The 15,982-nt window shown below is 47.8% G+C and overlaps 1 pseudogene; it reads right to left on the bottom strand.

Annotated features, from left to right (window-relative positions):
- Positions 1 to 55: 55 nt before the first annotated feature.
- Positions 56 to 14,035, bottom strand: LOC136455018 (uncharacterized; annotated as a pseudogene).
- Between the last annotated feature and the right edge of the window lie 1,947 nt (positions 14,036 to 15,982).

Here is a 15,982-nt window from a genome sequence, read left to right as displayed (position 1 = left end):
TATTTTTGTTTTTGTTCTCATATCCTGATGCATAGAGAGAATTATCTATTTGGCACTAAAACAGATTGTTTTTGTTTTTGTTCTCGTCGATATCCTCCGGCTTGAGCAGCTTGTCGTGCACCTTATGAGCGAGGTTCCGGCATGCTTGCACTATGTCCCTCCGCCTGCCTGATTGCCAGTGTCAGGTCGAGCTGCGATCTGTTCCGTGTGGCCTCGGCTTCTCTCGCGGTCTTCTGAAGAGAACGAAAACCGGCAGTCTCGAGGAGTCGCCGATTACACGTAGGCACGTAGCCAAATTCCTTCCCTGTAAAATGTGAAGAGCAAAAGCTAATGACATATCATCACGGGGTAGCAATTCAGAATATATCGAGGACAGCAAAGATTCCGTCGTATCTACTAGCAACTTGGTTGTGAGGTTTACTGTCAGCTCCATAGAGTGTTCGAAACTTCGAATGCATCTGCATGACTGCATCTTATCAGGAATGCCATTACAGAGTACAGACAAGTGTGAGGCTATTAACTGACGGCGCAAATACATACCTCAAAAGTTCAGCTACGCTTTGGCAGATCGCTCGCTCAAGCTGCCCCATCAAGAATTCCACTTCCACCTGCGAATTGGCAAAAGGAGCCGGTGAAGCTCGTCGGAGGCAAACAAGGCGACGACGCGCGGAGGCGGGAAGCATACCTTGGGCCGGCTCCGGTTCTTGTGGCTCGTGGGAGAAGGCGAAGGCGGTGACCGCGCGAACGCCCCAGGCGCGGGAGAACCGCATCACCTCCTCCATCACGCGGCGCCCGGCCTCGTGCCCGACCACGGACGGCAGCCCGCGCGCGCGTGCCCACCGCGAGTTCCCGTCCATCACCACAGCCACGTGCCGCGGCAACTGAATTTTTTATTTTTTTCCCTTTTTTTTTAAAAGTTTTTCACAAATATGTGTTTTCGAAATCTAGACCCTAAGCTCGGCCAAGATTACAAGTTTCGGCGTCAAAGGGTTTGTCGCCTAGGTCGGGGGCCACATCGGTATCAAAGTAGAGCTGGGGGTGACATGGCAGCCAGCTCGGCGCCGTGGATCTTGGCGTCAAAGATCCTGGCGTCGAGCTAGCCTTACAGGTGGGTCCGTTTCCTTTCTCTCTTACTTCCTTTCTTTTCCTCTCTTCCTTTCTCTCCCACTCTCTCTCGCGCCCGACACCTCCCGTTGCCGGCGCCGCTCGTCCTCGCCGTCCTCCCGACCACCGTCGCCGCTCCCGGCCGGCCGCGCGCCCCGCCCTGCCGACCGGTTCGGCGCTATAAGGAAAATGGACCCTTGGCCCATTTACTTTGGATTTTGATGTTTGATGATCAACACAACCAAATTAGACTAATGAATTTGCAAGTGATTGTTTTGTAGTTCAATAGGATGCAAAACGTGACTTGGACGAAGACAACACGATGATCCGATGATCAACACCATAAGCAAGACCTTAGAAGCACAAGAGAAGACCCAAGATATCAAGCAAAGTCCAAGCATGAAGATAGGAACCAAGCTGTACTCAAGATCGCAAAGAAACAAGCTCACAGAAGTGACCGGACACTGGTAGCACAGTGACCGGACGCCTTGATTAAGAGGCTCGGCAGCAGTAGTGACCAGACGCAGGCGGCAGATCGACCAGACGCAGGACAGTAGAGTCCGATCGAGTACAGAGAGGTTCCAGAGCGGCAAAAATACGACTGGACGCGTCCGGTGGCATGTGACCGGACGCTGGCAGCGTCCGATCAGTGGGTCGCGGCTCCAACGGTCAGGACGACCGGACGCATCTGGTCAGGACGTGATCAGCATCCGGTCAGTAGCAGAAAAGCGAGATTTTGACCCCAACGGCTACTTTCTCAGTGGGGCATATAAATACAACCTCCAACCGACCAAATGAGAGGTGTGGAGCTGAGGAAACATATCTAGGGTGTTGATACACCATTTTATTGATCTTCACTTGCATAGTGCTTAATGTTTCATTAGGTGATTAGCGTAGGTGCTTTGCGAAGTGCTTAGGTTGATTAGACCACCGCTTATGCGCTTGCTCTAGGTTTAGACCTAGTGTTTAGTGAGGTTTGCATACCTCTTACCACTCGGTGCTTGCGCGCACCATTGTTGTACATCGGAGGGGCTTATAGTCTTGCGAGATCACACCAACCACGGTTGTGGTGTGGCCGCCACCATGTACCGGAGGGAACAAGGCCCGCGGCGTTTCGGCCGTAAGCTTGATAGTGAAGACGGCGGGGAGCATTCGGGAGAGGCTTGCCGAAAGGCACGTCGGAGACCCACTTGCACGTGGGGAAGGCCCGAGGCTATCCACGGAGTTACCCAACCGGGAGCTTGACCCTTGCGAGAGATTCCTTGCGAGGGGCTCCAACGAGAACTAGGGGGGAGCTTGCGCGCTTCTCGATACCTCGGTAAAAATACCGAAGTCATCGACGGGAGTTTGCATATCTCTACCTTGCTCTTTAGCTTCCGCTTTTATATTGATTGTATTACTCCTTTTTACGGTAGAGATAGCAACACACTAGCAAAATCGTAGTTGCATATTTAGATAGTTTATCTTTTGCATAGGTTTTGCTAAGGTTAGAAAAAGAGACCATAGTTTAGAGTTAGAATTTTAAGTTGCCTAATTCACCCCCCCTCTTAGGCGTCACGGTCCCCTTCAATTGGTATCAGAGCCGGTTGGCTCTTTTTTGACCTTTGGCTTAACCACCATTGAGCCGACGCTATTTAGTGTGGTTGGGATGGATACCTCTAGGCCTCCGCACTTTGACGGTACTAACTTCCCTTATTATAAGGCTAGAATGGCTTGCCACCTTAAGGTGGTTGATTTGGGTGTTTGGAGAGTCACTCATGATGGGATGAAACCCATTAAGAATCTCGAAAAACCCACAAAGAGTGATGAAAAAGAAATACATTTCAATGCTAGAGCTAAGAATTGCTTGTTTGAATCTTTTAGCATGGATGTGTTTAATCAAGTGTTCACTTTAAATACGGCACATGAAATTTGGTTAAAACTCCAAGAGCTCCATGACGGCACATCTAATGTCCGTGAGCAAAAATATTGTCTAGCTAAACAAAATTATGATTTCTTTACGATGAATGATGATGAGCTTGTTCGTGATATGTATTCTTGTTTGAATCTAATTATCAATGAGCTCCATTCAATAGGATTAACAAAGCTAGATGATGCGGACATCGTGAGGAAGATCATCTCCGTGCTAACATAAAAGAAATATACAAGCATCATCACCATCCTTCACAACATGAAGAACTTGAGCTCCATGACCCCAGACATAGTCATTGGCAAGATAGTGGCATTTAAAATGTCACGTAAGATGGGTCAAGACAAAGCCTCTTCATCAAGCAAAGGCAAAGCTCTCGCATATAGCGAGAAAAAGAAGATAAAGGGCAAGCAAGTTGAGACAAGCTCAAGCTCAAGCTCCTCAAGTGAAGATGAAGAAGAAGATGAGGACGATGATGATGATAAAGAAGATTCAAGTGAAGATGATCAATCTTCCTCCTCCACCTCCGACCTTGATGAAGAATCAATCAAACTAATCAACAAGGTGGAGAAGATGATCCAAAGGCTCAATGTCAAGGGTGTGCCCATCCAAATCTAAGATCTCATTTTTACCAATCAAAGAAATGAGCAAAGAAAGAGAGGATGCTATGGATGCGGCGAGTTGGGGCACTTTGTGGAAGTTTGTCCAAATAAGCCCACACCCAAGACAAAGAAGAAGGCATGCAAGAACCAAGCCCTCACATCAATAAGGTCATAGGATGATTCTTCAAGTGAAGAAGAACACCATCACAAGAGGCGAGGGCGCAAGCACTCATCATCAAGCTCTTCTCGTATGTGCCTTATGGCACGAGATAACGAAAGTTCATCCTCTAGTGAGAGTGATAGTAATGATGAAATACCTTCTTATGATGAAATTGTGCAACAAAATCTTAATTATGCTAAAGTTTGCACTAGTCAACAAAAGAAGCTCGAAAAAATAAAATAAAAGCTAAATAGTTCACAAGAAGCATATAAAACTTTGCTAATCTCAATGTTGAACTATCTACTAAAATTGAGCAAATTAAGGCTAGTGCAACAACAAATGCATGCACAATCAATGATGAGCAACTTGTAAAGAAAAATGAAAGATTAAAAGAAAAGTTAGCTAGCTCACAAGATGCTTATAAAAGGTTGCTTGCTAAAATGGAAACCATGTGCAAACATTATGATGAGCTAACTAATAAAGTTGCTAATCTTGAAGCCGTTAGTACAACCTCCACCAAGGCATCTAAAAAGAAAAGTTCTATCATTAACATGTCTAAAAAGGATGCCTCTACTTTTTGTAATGATTTATGTTTAGACTCATCTTTGTGCAACCAAGTTTGTGTTGAGAAAGTTGTTGTAGATGCATACACACAAGAGGTTGCAAAGGAGAATGAGCAACTCAAGCAAGAAGTAGCTCGCCTCACCAAGGACTTGACTCAAGTGAAAGGCAAGGCAAAGCAAGCCCAACTTCATCAAGATAACACCATCAAGGGAGTAAAGAAGCTTGATGAAGGACAAACCATTGTTTGCTACGTGTGTCACAAGGAAGGTCACAAGTCCTATGAGTGCAAGGTGAAGAATGGGGGAAGAACAAAGAAGAAAGAGAAGAAGCAAACAAGCAAGCTCTCCAACACCTACACCAACAAGGTGGACAAGAAGGCATCCGCACCATACTTGTTAAAGAAAAAGAAAAATGACAAGGTGGTGGCCATCAAGGTAAACAAGCAAGCCAACAATGGGGTCAAACGTTTTTGGGTGCCAAAGGAAATCATTTCCAACATGAAGAGCACCAAGAAGGTTTGGATCCCTAAAGGGAAGTGAGAAGCTCGATGGACATCAGAGAATTTGGAGACTTGGCAAAGTATGGGTGTATTTCATGGGATGCGTCATGATGGACAAAATCATTGCCAAGTGGGTTAGTGAATACTATGGACCCAAATTCCCCTTCCCATGTTAGGTAACTAGATTCAATTTCCTTCAAGTAGTATCAATTTGCATTTCCTATAAGTGGTATTTCTTATAAATTGGTATCTTTAAGCATCTAGTTACTTATCATGCCTATGTTTGCATTTGTATGCTTATATCTTTTGTCATGCATACACTAGGTATATCTTATGGTAGGCTTGCTTGGTTTCATTCTTAACCCTTGGAGCAAACCTACATGGTTTGAAATTGTTTAGGAGCATGACACATAGCTTGTCTTTTGATTGTTCATCTAATATGTGCCAAAGTCCAAATTGTAGATAATCTCTCCCGAATATCATCTTCGAAAATGATTCTCACATTCATGAGATGTCATCTTTCAAGTGGTACTATTGATTCTAAAATCAATGTGCATGACTTCTACAAGTATCCCACACTTGTGTGCACAAAATTAGGGGAGGTTACTCTACAAGTTGGATGCTTTGAGACTAACACCTTTTCAAGCTTATCATGTGTGTAGTAGTCTCATTGCAAGGAAAATGGAGTCCCCGGAGTTAAGCATCATACTTCAAATATCCACCACCTATTGCAAGTGGTAGAAATCAAATTGGTTTCCACATGTGGTATTTCTAAACCGATATCACCATATTGATTTCATTTTGATATTTATATGCTTTCTCCATGCATTATATAGATTAAATTCCCTTGGGAAATAATCTACCAAATATGCATATGCCTTGCTTTCTACCATATGTATGCATATATTTAGGGGGAGCTTAATCTATATAACGTGAGAGTCAAATTTTATGACCAATTCCACTCTACACACAAAGGATCACAAAGTTTGACCCTCCTTTTTGCTACTAATGTCTTCCTTTTCGGTGTTTGATTCCAAAGGGGGAGAATTTAGAGGACCAAAAGCAAGCATTAATAATTTACAAGTGGTAATGGTCCGAGAAAGGGAGGATAGTGGATTATGGATAGCCTATGTAATGAGGAGAATTTGTAGAAAGCAAGGCTTAAATCCATAATGCCACATGGGGACATTTGCAAGGGCAAGATAAGTTTTATGTGGTATCCTTTAGTTTTACAAGTAGTATCTTTTAGCATCATATAATCTTGCCCCTTGCGTCCGGTCAGTAGCAGAAAAGCAGGATTTCCACCCCAATGGCTCCTTTCTCAGTGGGGATTATAAATACAACCCCCAACCGGCCAAATGAGAGGTGTGGAGCTGAGAAAACATATCTAGGGTGTTGATACACCATTTTAGTGATCTCCACTTGCATAGTGCTTAGTGTTTCATTAGGTGATTAGCGTAGGTGCTTTGTGAAGTGCTTAGATTGATTAGACCACCGCTTATGCACTTGCTCTAGGTTTAGGCCTAGTGTTTAGTGAGGTTTGCATACCTCTTACCACTCGGTGCTTGCACGCACCATTGTTGTACATCGGAGGGGCTTGTAGTCTTGCGAGATCACACCAACCACGGTTGTGGTGTGGCCGCCACCGTGTACCGGAGGGAACAAGGCCCGCGGCGTTTCAGCCGGAAGCTTGATAGTGAAGACGGCGGGGTGCATCCGGGAGAGGCTTGTCGGAAGGCACATCGGAGACCCACTTGCGTGTGGGGAAGGCCCGAGGCTATCCATGGAGTTACCCGACTAGGAGCTTGGTCCTTACAAGGGATTCCTTGCTAGGGGCTCCAACGAAGACTAGGGGGAAGCTTGCGCGCTTCTCGATACCTCGGTAAAAATACCGGAGTCGTCGATGGGAGTTTGCATATCTCTACCTTGCTCTTTAGCTTCCGCATTTACATTGATTGTATTACTCCTTTTTGCGGTAGAGATAGCAACACACTAGCAAAACCGTAGTTGCACATTTAGATAGTTTATCTTTTGCATATGTTTTGCTAAGGTTAGAAAAAGAGGCCATAGTTTAGAGTTAGAATTTTAAGTTGCCTAATTCATCCCCCTCTTAGGCGTCACAGTCCCCTTCAGGCGCCCCATCCCGCGTAGGCCGGCATGGCCACGCCCTGCTCCCCCATCCCCAGGCGCCGCGCATCGGCTGCACGCCTCGCCGTGGCCGCTGCGCCCTGCCCACTGCCACAGCCGCCATGCCCTACCCGCGCCGGCCAGCCTCCCCACTACGGCAGCCCGGCTGCCTCGCCCTGGTAGGCCTGTAGCGGGATGTCATTTGCCGGCCTCCTGTGACCGCCTACCCCCACCCGCTTGGCCACTCTGGTTGTCGGCCGGGTGCATGCATAGGCACACGACAGCTTCCCCGCTAGCTGTCTCTACCTCTTGTCGACTGGCTGTGCCTCCCCTACACTCGAGGTACATTAGTTTTTAAATTTAGTTATTTAACAATGGTTATTAGTTGGTTAGTGTGGTAGTGATTTAGATAGGTAGAAAGATATTTAGATTGATAGGTTGATTGATTGCTACTTTACATAGTTAGATATATAGTTAGTTACATAGTTATATAGTTAGTAAGATAGTTAGTTAAATAGTTATATACTTAGTTACATAGTTAGTTAGATAGTTACTTGACATAGTTAGTTAGTAGTACTTAGTAGTTAGTAGTGAATTGATAGTATCTATTTAGTTAGTTATTACATACTAGAGACCATGTACTTAGTATGCTTCATTTATATTGGACTAAAGGAATTGTGTGTCCTTATGCGTATGAAATAGATGGACAACCTAATGAGCATATATCATGGAGGCACCGTGGAAAGAGATCGCTATGGATATGTTGAGTTTGTTGACATGCAAAGTGTGCCTGTGTTATTCAACAAGAAGCCTTTTGTCAGGTTCATAAACCCAGTGTCCCTCATGGACCCGCTTCCCAGCAAAAGCTCGGCCTAGTAGACGATGTTGCGAACGACGCACAACTCATAGGCCGGCCCAAAAACCTAACTCGGCCTAGTAGCTCTTCTCCGACCGGGAGGCCGGAGCCGACTGGGGAACGACCGACCGGGGACGCCCGCTCGATGAAGACCTAGGAAACGGATAGGGCAAGTAAAGCAGGGCGCTCTAGTCAACTGCAATATCAAGGACCGTACCCTGCACACCTACAGGATAGTACTGTTAGGTCATGTCAGAAGGGTACTTTATATCCTTCCAGACATGTCAGAACACCAACAGTGTTATAGGCGCCGACATTTATCCTATAGTATGGTAGGCGTCGACATCGGCCATACCAGAAGATCACGATGGAGCCTATCACATGCATTCGGACATCAACAGTGTTATGGGCGTCGAGAAACTACCTTGTACCCGACGGCGTGGGCAACAAGACTTGGTAGCACACACACACTCTTCCTCTCACACTCTCTCTTGTAAAACCATCCTCTTCATCTATAAAAGGGGATGCGCTCTCTCCAAAAGAGGGACGATCGATTCACAGATGACTGAACCACCAGGATCGATTCATGATTGATTCGAACGATTCCATTAGAGCACACACTCAAATACTTAGCGCACATAGGAGCTCCCATCTCTCTTGGCCCTTCGGTCTAGAGTCCGACCGGACCTCTTGCACCCCCATCTTACTCTATCTCATTTGTAACCCCACAGCAAACTTTGAGCACCTGAGCTCAAGAATAAAGTCACTGACTGACTCAAACTTGACATAGGGCACGTTGCCTGAACTAGTATAAACCTTATGTCATTGAGTGCTAGGCCACATCCGATCACAACGTACGGCAAAACTACAAATATTTACGTGTTGGTCACTTTCTGCACCGATAGTTGGCGCCGTCCATGGGGAAGACGTCGTATGTTCATGCTTTTGGTCATCGGATGGCCAACCTGTAACACCCCTGGTGTTACGAGCTCATTTAGCACCGTGATTTAGGCCTAAGGAAAATTTCTAGAATGAGTTTCTCGAATTTTAAAAATTTAGATATTGAGCTTATGTTTAAGATGTCATTTTTAGCAAACTATATTGAGCAAAGTAATTAAATAATGCTTAAATATTTTGTCTCTATGGGTTAGTGCGAAGTATGAACCTTTGCGTGAAATAATTATTGGTGGAAGTTAATCGAGTTAAAAACTTAAAACGAAATAGAAATAAAAATGTGAGTGTCGCTGGCCACTCGTCCCACCTGCCTCGCTGGTAAGACGGTGTCGTTTTCCCTGCTCTGAATTGGTCGCCCGAATTACTCGCGCCGCACCGCGCTATCCCTACGTTGATGGAGTTGGCCAAACCCTCATGTTGTTTGCTTGCTCTGTCTCTGATCGTCCTTGCCTGTCGCTATCTGTCTCTGTGTTGTGGTCAACTTGCTGCTATTGTCTCTATTTGCCTACCTCTTCCTTGTCTCTACGCTGCTCATTGGTGGAAGTTGGCCGACCCTCGTGCTGCTGTCCCCTTGCTTGTCTATTTCTGCGGCTGGCCTCAACTCCTGTCCATCAGTCGCTCCGTTGTCCCATCGTTGCTCGCTTTGTCCCCTTGCCTCTTCCTTTTCTATACTGCAGCACCATCGAACCTTCAGGCAACAACATGCCCCTCTTTCTTTTCCTCGTCTACCACGGAGCTCGGCACTTTGGCGTCCGTGCTCTTGCCTGGCATGCTGCACCATCGCAGCCCATCACCACCCCGCGCGCCCCGGTGAACCAAGCTATTCTGGGTGACCTACGCTGCTCCCACCGCCATGCCTCCCCCTGTCCCCCCTCCTCCTGTCCCCCTCCTCTTTCCTCTCCGCTACCTCGCACCATGCGAGCGCCCGTGCCGCTCGCCGGCGGGCTTTCTGCCATCGCCGTGTCCTTCTCGGCCGAGATTGGTCGCCGGCCGGAGCTCCTGGCTCTGCTGTGCTCTGTTTTGTGGAGGAGACGAGGTGAGAAGTCCATGAAGAAGTTTATATGGGGTTCTCAGTGCAAAATACTAGACTCACTTAAATAGTATGTTAGTACCACAGATTGATTTAGAGAAAGCTCAGGGGCCTAATTGCTAAAATGCCACCACTGTCTGGCCTAGGTCGTTTGGGCCGTTGGCCTGCCTGCCGTCGGGTCGGCCGGTCGTTGCCGCACGCTTGGGCCGGATGGCTGGGATGCGGTCTGCCCCTCGCGTGGGCTGTCAGCGCATTGCTACTCGGCAGCCGGGCCGCCCACGCCTACGCGTGCCCACCCGCCTGGATGCCTCACCGCTGGACCAGGCCGACCGGGTCATTGGGCCGTTTGATGGCCACTAGCCTTTAATTTCTCAAACCATTGGCTAAATTAGTTCAGGAATAAATCTGTAAAATCAATATAAATTTAGGTAGCTGTCCAAAAATTGTGAAACTAATTTTGTTAGGCTCCTAAAATCATGGTCTACCTACTAGTATAATTTGTTCACATAGTTGGATAATATTCTTAGGAGCTATATAATAAATTTAAGGTACTTAATATTGTAAAATATAAACTTGTAGGAAATTCCATGATAAATTGGTAATATTATTGAATCTGAAAATTGTACAATATGTTCCTGGCAATATTAGATACTCACTATAATTTTTGTAGCTCATTAATAATTAGTTTGTTAGCTAGATAATGATGCTCTATTTCGAATAAAGATAAAATTGATAAAATGAAATAAAGAAGCAACTTGGGTTTATATAACTAAAACGTGGGTTGGGAAGTAACGCCTTATCCGACAACATGTATATGTAGCCTAAGTACAGTCGTCATTAAACTAGCCCGATAACTCGAGAGGCGTACGTCGTATTTTACAAGTCACGATTGCAGTTGATTAATTACATGTTTTGCATTGCATCGCATGCATATCATATAGGTACGATGATGGATCAACAGATCGATCGAAGGATGATTGGGAATCTAAAGATGGTGTAAGGGTATTCTCTCCAGGAGATGATTCAATGGGCTTCTATCCAGTTGATGGTGGAGGATCTGAAGATGCAGATACTAACTTTTTAATATACTTTACCCAGGCAAGCCCCGGTGCATAACAACCATTTTCTGCAGTTAAATTATATTTGTGCATTAAGTTTTAAGGAGTTGAATGAAACCCACTTGCATATATATCTTTATCCTATGAGTCTTACTAGTATGATAGGATCATGTAGAATGCTATGCTACAGGACTCCGGTAGAAGTCGAGTGATTGTCTATCACTCATGAGAGATAGGAAATATACTACTGTATTATTATCACTTGGAAAATATAAATGGTGGAAAGGAAAAATGGTGACCGGGTAGGGATATAGTTTGGGTATTGGTGGGTGTAAGAGGTTGTGTGGCCGTGGACTCGGGGCATAGCTTGGTTACATTGTTTTCCCTGTCTGGTCGGTTAAGGACCGATCGTTGCATATGGCTCTAGGCAAGTCACAGATTTATTGTCCCGAGCGCATACTTGGGTATGGGCGCAGGGAAAACTTGTTGCTCTCTTGTCTCAGATCCGGCTCTTTCCGGACCGACTGATTAGAGGCGGGGATGGTGGAGGTCCTTGCACCACACGGAGTCCGGGACTCAGGAGTGGGGCCTTGGAGTCCAAGTTTGGACGGGGACCTGGACACCCGGGATAGGAGAGTGATGGGTTAGTCCTGCTTGTGCCTGGGGTACAAGCGGGGCGTGTGTTTCAGGGCACCCAGCTGGGTGCATTGGTTCGTGAATCACCGCCGAGTCGGTACGACTTGTCTTAACTCTAGCATCGTAGTAAGAACTGAAAGATGAAAGATGGAATGGAAAAAGGAACTCTGGTTGCTTACCACCTGCTTGAAAGTAGTACATGTGCTTACATAGAATGGTTAGTTAATGAACCAATGCGGCTATTAATAAAAATCGAATATAAGGATGCACACCTAGTAATGCTTCCTGCAAATGCAATAACCCACAAGCCAAATAGCCTTGCATATCCTTGGAGTTTTTTCTTTTCTCCTGTCGGGTAAGTCTTGCTGAGTACAATTGAGTACTCAGGGTTTTATTCCCCCTATTGCAGGTGACAGGTGGATGCTAGAGCTGACCCTTGTGTGTGGATACCTCCTAGTGGGCTCAGCGAGGATTCCTTTACGCTGCGATCGTAGTTGTTATTTATAACTCTCACCAAATGCTTTTATAAATGAAAGTTTCATAATCTATTGTCATAGTTTATATATCAATACTTCATCATGTCATGATTAGATATTCATTTCCACTGTAATTCTGATCACATGTTTATATTTCGTTGTTCAATTAAATTGTTCATAACTCTGATAATATGAATTCATTCCGTTGTTGTATTAATAAATGTTATACTCTGATGTTATATTAAAAGTGATGTAAGAAATGGTTTAGAATGATGTAAGCTTTATTCTCTCATTTGTGATCGTGATGGCAAAAATGTGGATTTTTGGGTTCTCCCCTGAGATGTGCTCGACGGAACCGAGTAATTTAGTGTTCTCCCTCGAGTGCTTAGTGTCTAATGGAAGACAAGCACTCCTGTGAGGCATTAGATTAGGCGGTTCTGCCACACAACCTTTCCGCCACCTTCACCATGGCGGGCTCAAGCGATATGACTCACTTTGGCTCACTAGAGTTTCCCACACTCCCACCTGTTGGGATGTGTGTTCCACTTGTCGTCGAGCCATCACAGGCCTTCCTCTTCGGAAGCCTAGACTTCGTCGCCAACCGGCTCGGCGTGCTTCACCTCCATGAGGAGGCACTTGTCCCAGTGCCTGTCGGAGGAGGAGCGCCCTCTGACAGTTCCGAACCACCTGGCGACATCAACTACGAGGTGCCTGCGCTTCGCTTCGAGCCTACGCTAGGCTCAAACCCCACTGTGAGTAATGTACATACTGTTATTTACTCGCTATTTACTATTTTCCACCGATTCTCCAGAGGGACCCCGTTGTCCCTATCGCGACCGTTGTGCGACCGATTCCCCTATGGCCTCACGTCCCCCACGGACGCTTACGAGCGGGGGCTCTGAAAGATGTTGGCCCTGCCCCCTCTCACATCTGAATTTGTGGGGATGGCGGACTACGCTCCTACCTCTTTTCATGACCTCATGGATGATGATGTTGAGAGCGACGGCTCCAGCATCGGCGACATCGTGGCATCTAGCCACTCTCTGTCCTAGGAGTGCGCTATGGCGAACGCTCTGGGACAGCCGTCGATGGTGGTGGAGTCTCTTCAGACCCACACCCCTCTGTACCCTCGCATGGATGCCTTCACGTGTGCCTAGGTGCACGGTGAGGAGCTATGACAAAGGCGGTAGAACCAGCCGCCACCTACGCCGGCATGCTCGGCACACCATGATGCGCCTCGTGCGTGTAACCCAGCCAGCGGCGCCTGAGGTCACGCCCGCCAGGTCCAGCGCAACATCATGGATGGGGGGAATGATCCCCCACAATTCACTCGGGCCAGCCAGAACATTGCCTCGACGGTGATGCTTCTGCGTGGCCTTCCCGAGCCTATCGACCCATAGGAGCAGGCAGTCCACCGGAACCTCCGAGCGCTGGTGGAGACCACCACCGTTCAACAGGCAGAGAGCTCCACGTTGTGACACCGACTCACGGACACTCTCCCACCAGGGGAGCGAGGATGCACCAGACGCATTGCTCCATCCGCTCACTGCTATAGCCGCTGGCCGTGGAACAGGAGGACGCAGCTACACCATGGCCTAACCCGGCGCCCGCTCTACACCAGCCACCTCTGTGTGAACGCCTTAGGCCGAACCGAGACGCTCGTAGCATCATCAACAACCGATGTCAGGCTCGGCATGACAATGACATCCATCGGGTGGTGGTGAGAGCAGGCAGCACAGGCTCCGATCGGACCATCAAGGGGATCGGCGAGACGCACCCTAGGTGTGGTCATTGACCGGAGTCCCAGCCTAGATGGCCTAGGACCACAGGCCTTTGGCCGATGCATCCAGAGAGCGTCATTCCCATAGTGCTTCCGATTGCCTATCAACATCGCCAAGTATACCGGGGAGACAAACCTTGGTATATGGCTCGAAGACTTTTGGCTCGCCTACTGAGCCCGAGGAGTGGATGATGATCACTTCATCATTCAGTACCTCCCCATCTACGTGGGGGAACATGTTCAAGCGTGGCTCGAATTCCTCTTGCATGACAGCATCCATGACTAGGCAGACCTCAAGAGGGTCTCCATCGAGAACTTCCAGGGGACGTATGTCCACCCTAGGAACTCCTAGGACCTCAAGAGTTGCCAACAGGAGCCCAACGAGTCCCTATGGGATTACATCTGTAGGTTCTCAAAATGATACAACTCCCTTCCTGATGTCGTCGATGTAGACATCATCAGTGCGTTCCTCTCTGGAACAACCTGTGAGTCTTTGATTCATAAGCTTGGTTGTCTGAAGCCTTGGACCACCCGTGACCTACTCGACATCGCCATGAACCATGCCTTTGGTGAGGAGGAGGTCAGAGCGGTCTTCAATGGAGACTAGGACAAGGGCAAAGCCAAGCATGAGGATCAAGACGAGGGCACCTCCATGCAAAGGGGCAAAAAGAACAAGAAGGATCAGCGCTGACTGGCCAACTCTACGTTGGTCACCACGGCTGATCACGCAGGCAAGCAGCACCAACCGAGCCAGCCCAACCATTCGACAAGCTCTTGGATAGTCCATGCACCAACCATGCCTACGCTCATCAAGCACCTCTACAAGGACTACGAGCTCCTCAAGCGCTTCTTGCGATAGGCTGGTGGGCCAAAAGAAGGAAAGGGCAAGGATGCAGTAGCCAAGCAAGGAGGCGCAGCAAACAAGGATGGAGACAGCTTTCCCGACCCTGAGGAATGCATCATGATCTTTAGGGGATCCGATGCCATCTACTCCAAGCGCCAGCACAAAGTGCGCTACCAAGAGGAATGTGTCGCGGAGACGGCTGTCCCCACCTTCTTTCACTAGTCAGAATCTCTAATCACCTTTGATCAGAGGGACCACCCTTCCCATGTTGCCAGACCAGGTCGCTACCCTCTCATCGTCGACCTCATCGTCCGCAAGAATCGCCTTACCAAGGTGCTGATGGATGGAGGCAGCGGCCTCAACATCCTCTACGTTGACACCCTCGACGCTATGCGCATCCCCCGGTCGGAGCTCCGCCAAGTGAGCTCTCCCTTCTATGGCATGATCTCAGGGACGCAGGTGTACCTGCTCGGGCAAATCAACCTGCCCGTCACGTTTGGCGACCGAGCCAACTTCTGCTTAGAGGAGCTTACCTTCGAGGTAGTGGACTTCCCAGGGTCTTACCACACCATCTTGGGGCAGCCATGCTACGCCAAGTTCATGGCGGCCCCCAACTACACCTACCTGAAGCTGAAGATGTTGGGACCGAACGGCGTCATCACTGTGGGTAGCACCTTCTCGCACGCCTACACGTGCGACCACGAGCATTTTGAGCATGCCATTGTCGTCATCAACTCTTTCGAGCTCCCACGGTCGGGGAGTTATCGACCCTAGTAGTTCCGGACTACAACAAGCCAACCTCCTTAACTGCCTTCTGCCCACTCGAGGAGACCAAAGTGGTGGGGATCGACCCCACCAACCCAACCAAGATGGTGCGGATCAAGACCCAGCTCCTGGCCAAATAGGAATGCGAGCTCACCGACTTTCTACACTCCAACTGCAATGTCTTCGTATGGAAACCTTTCAACATGCTAGGCATACCATGGGAGGTCGCCAAGCATGCACTACGCCTCATCCCAAGCTCGAAGCCCACCAAGCAACGCCTACGTCGCTTTGACGATGAGAGGCGCAAGGCCATAGGCGAGGAGATCACCAAACTCCTAGCAGCCGGCTTCATCAGAGAGGTATACCACACTAACAAGCTTACCAATCCTGTTCTTGTTAAAAAGAAGACTGGGAAATGGCGAATGTGCATTGATTATATTGGCCTCAACAAAGCATGTCTGAAGGACCATTTTCCTTTACCACGCATAGACCAGATGGTCGACTCCACCTCAGGATGCGAAATCCTCTCCTTTCTGAATGACTACTCAGGCTATCCCTAGATCACGATGAAGGAGTCCAACCAGCTCGCGACTTCATTCATCACCCCATATGGTTCAT

This window comes from Miscanthus floridulus, chromosome 5, assembly GCF_019320115.1.
Source record: "Miscanthus floridulus cultivar M001 chromosome 5, ASM1932011v1, whole genome shotgun sequence".
Classification (NCBI taxonomy): Eukaryota; Viridiplantae; Streptophyta; class Magnoliopsida; order Poales; family Poaceae; genus Miscanthus; species Miscanthus floridulus.
This window is presented reverse-complemented; position numbering and strand designations above follow the sequence as displayed.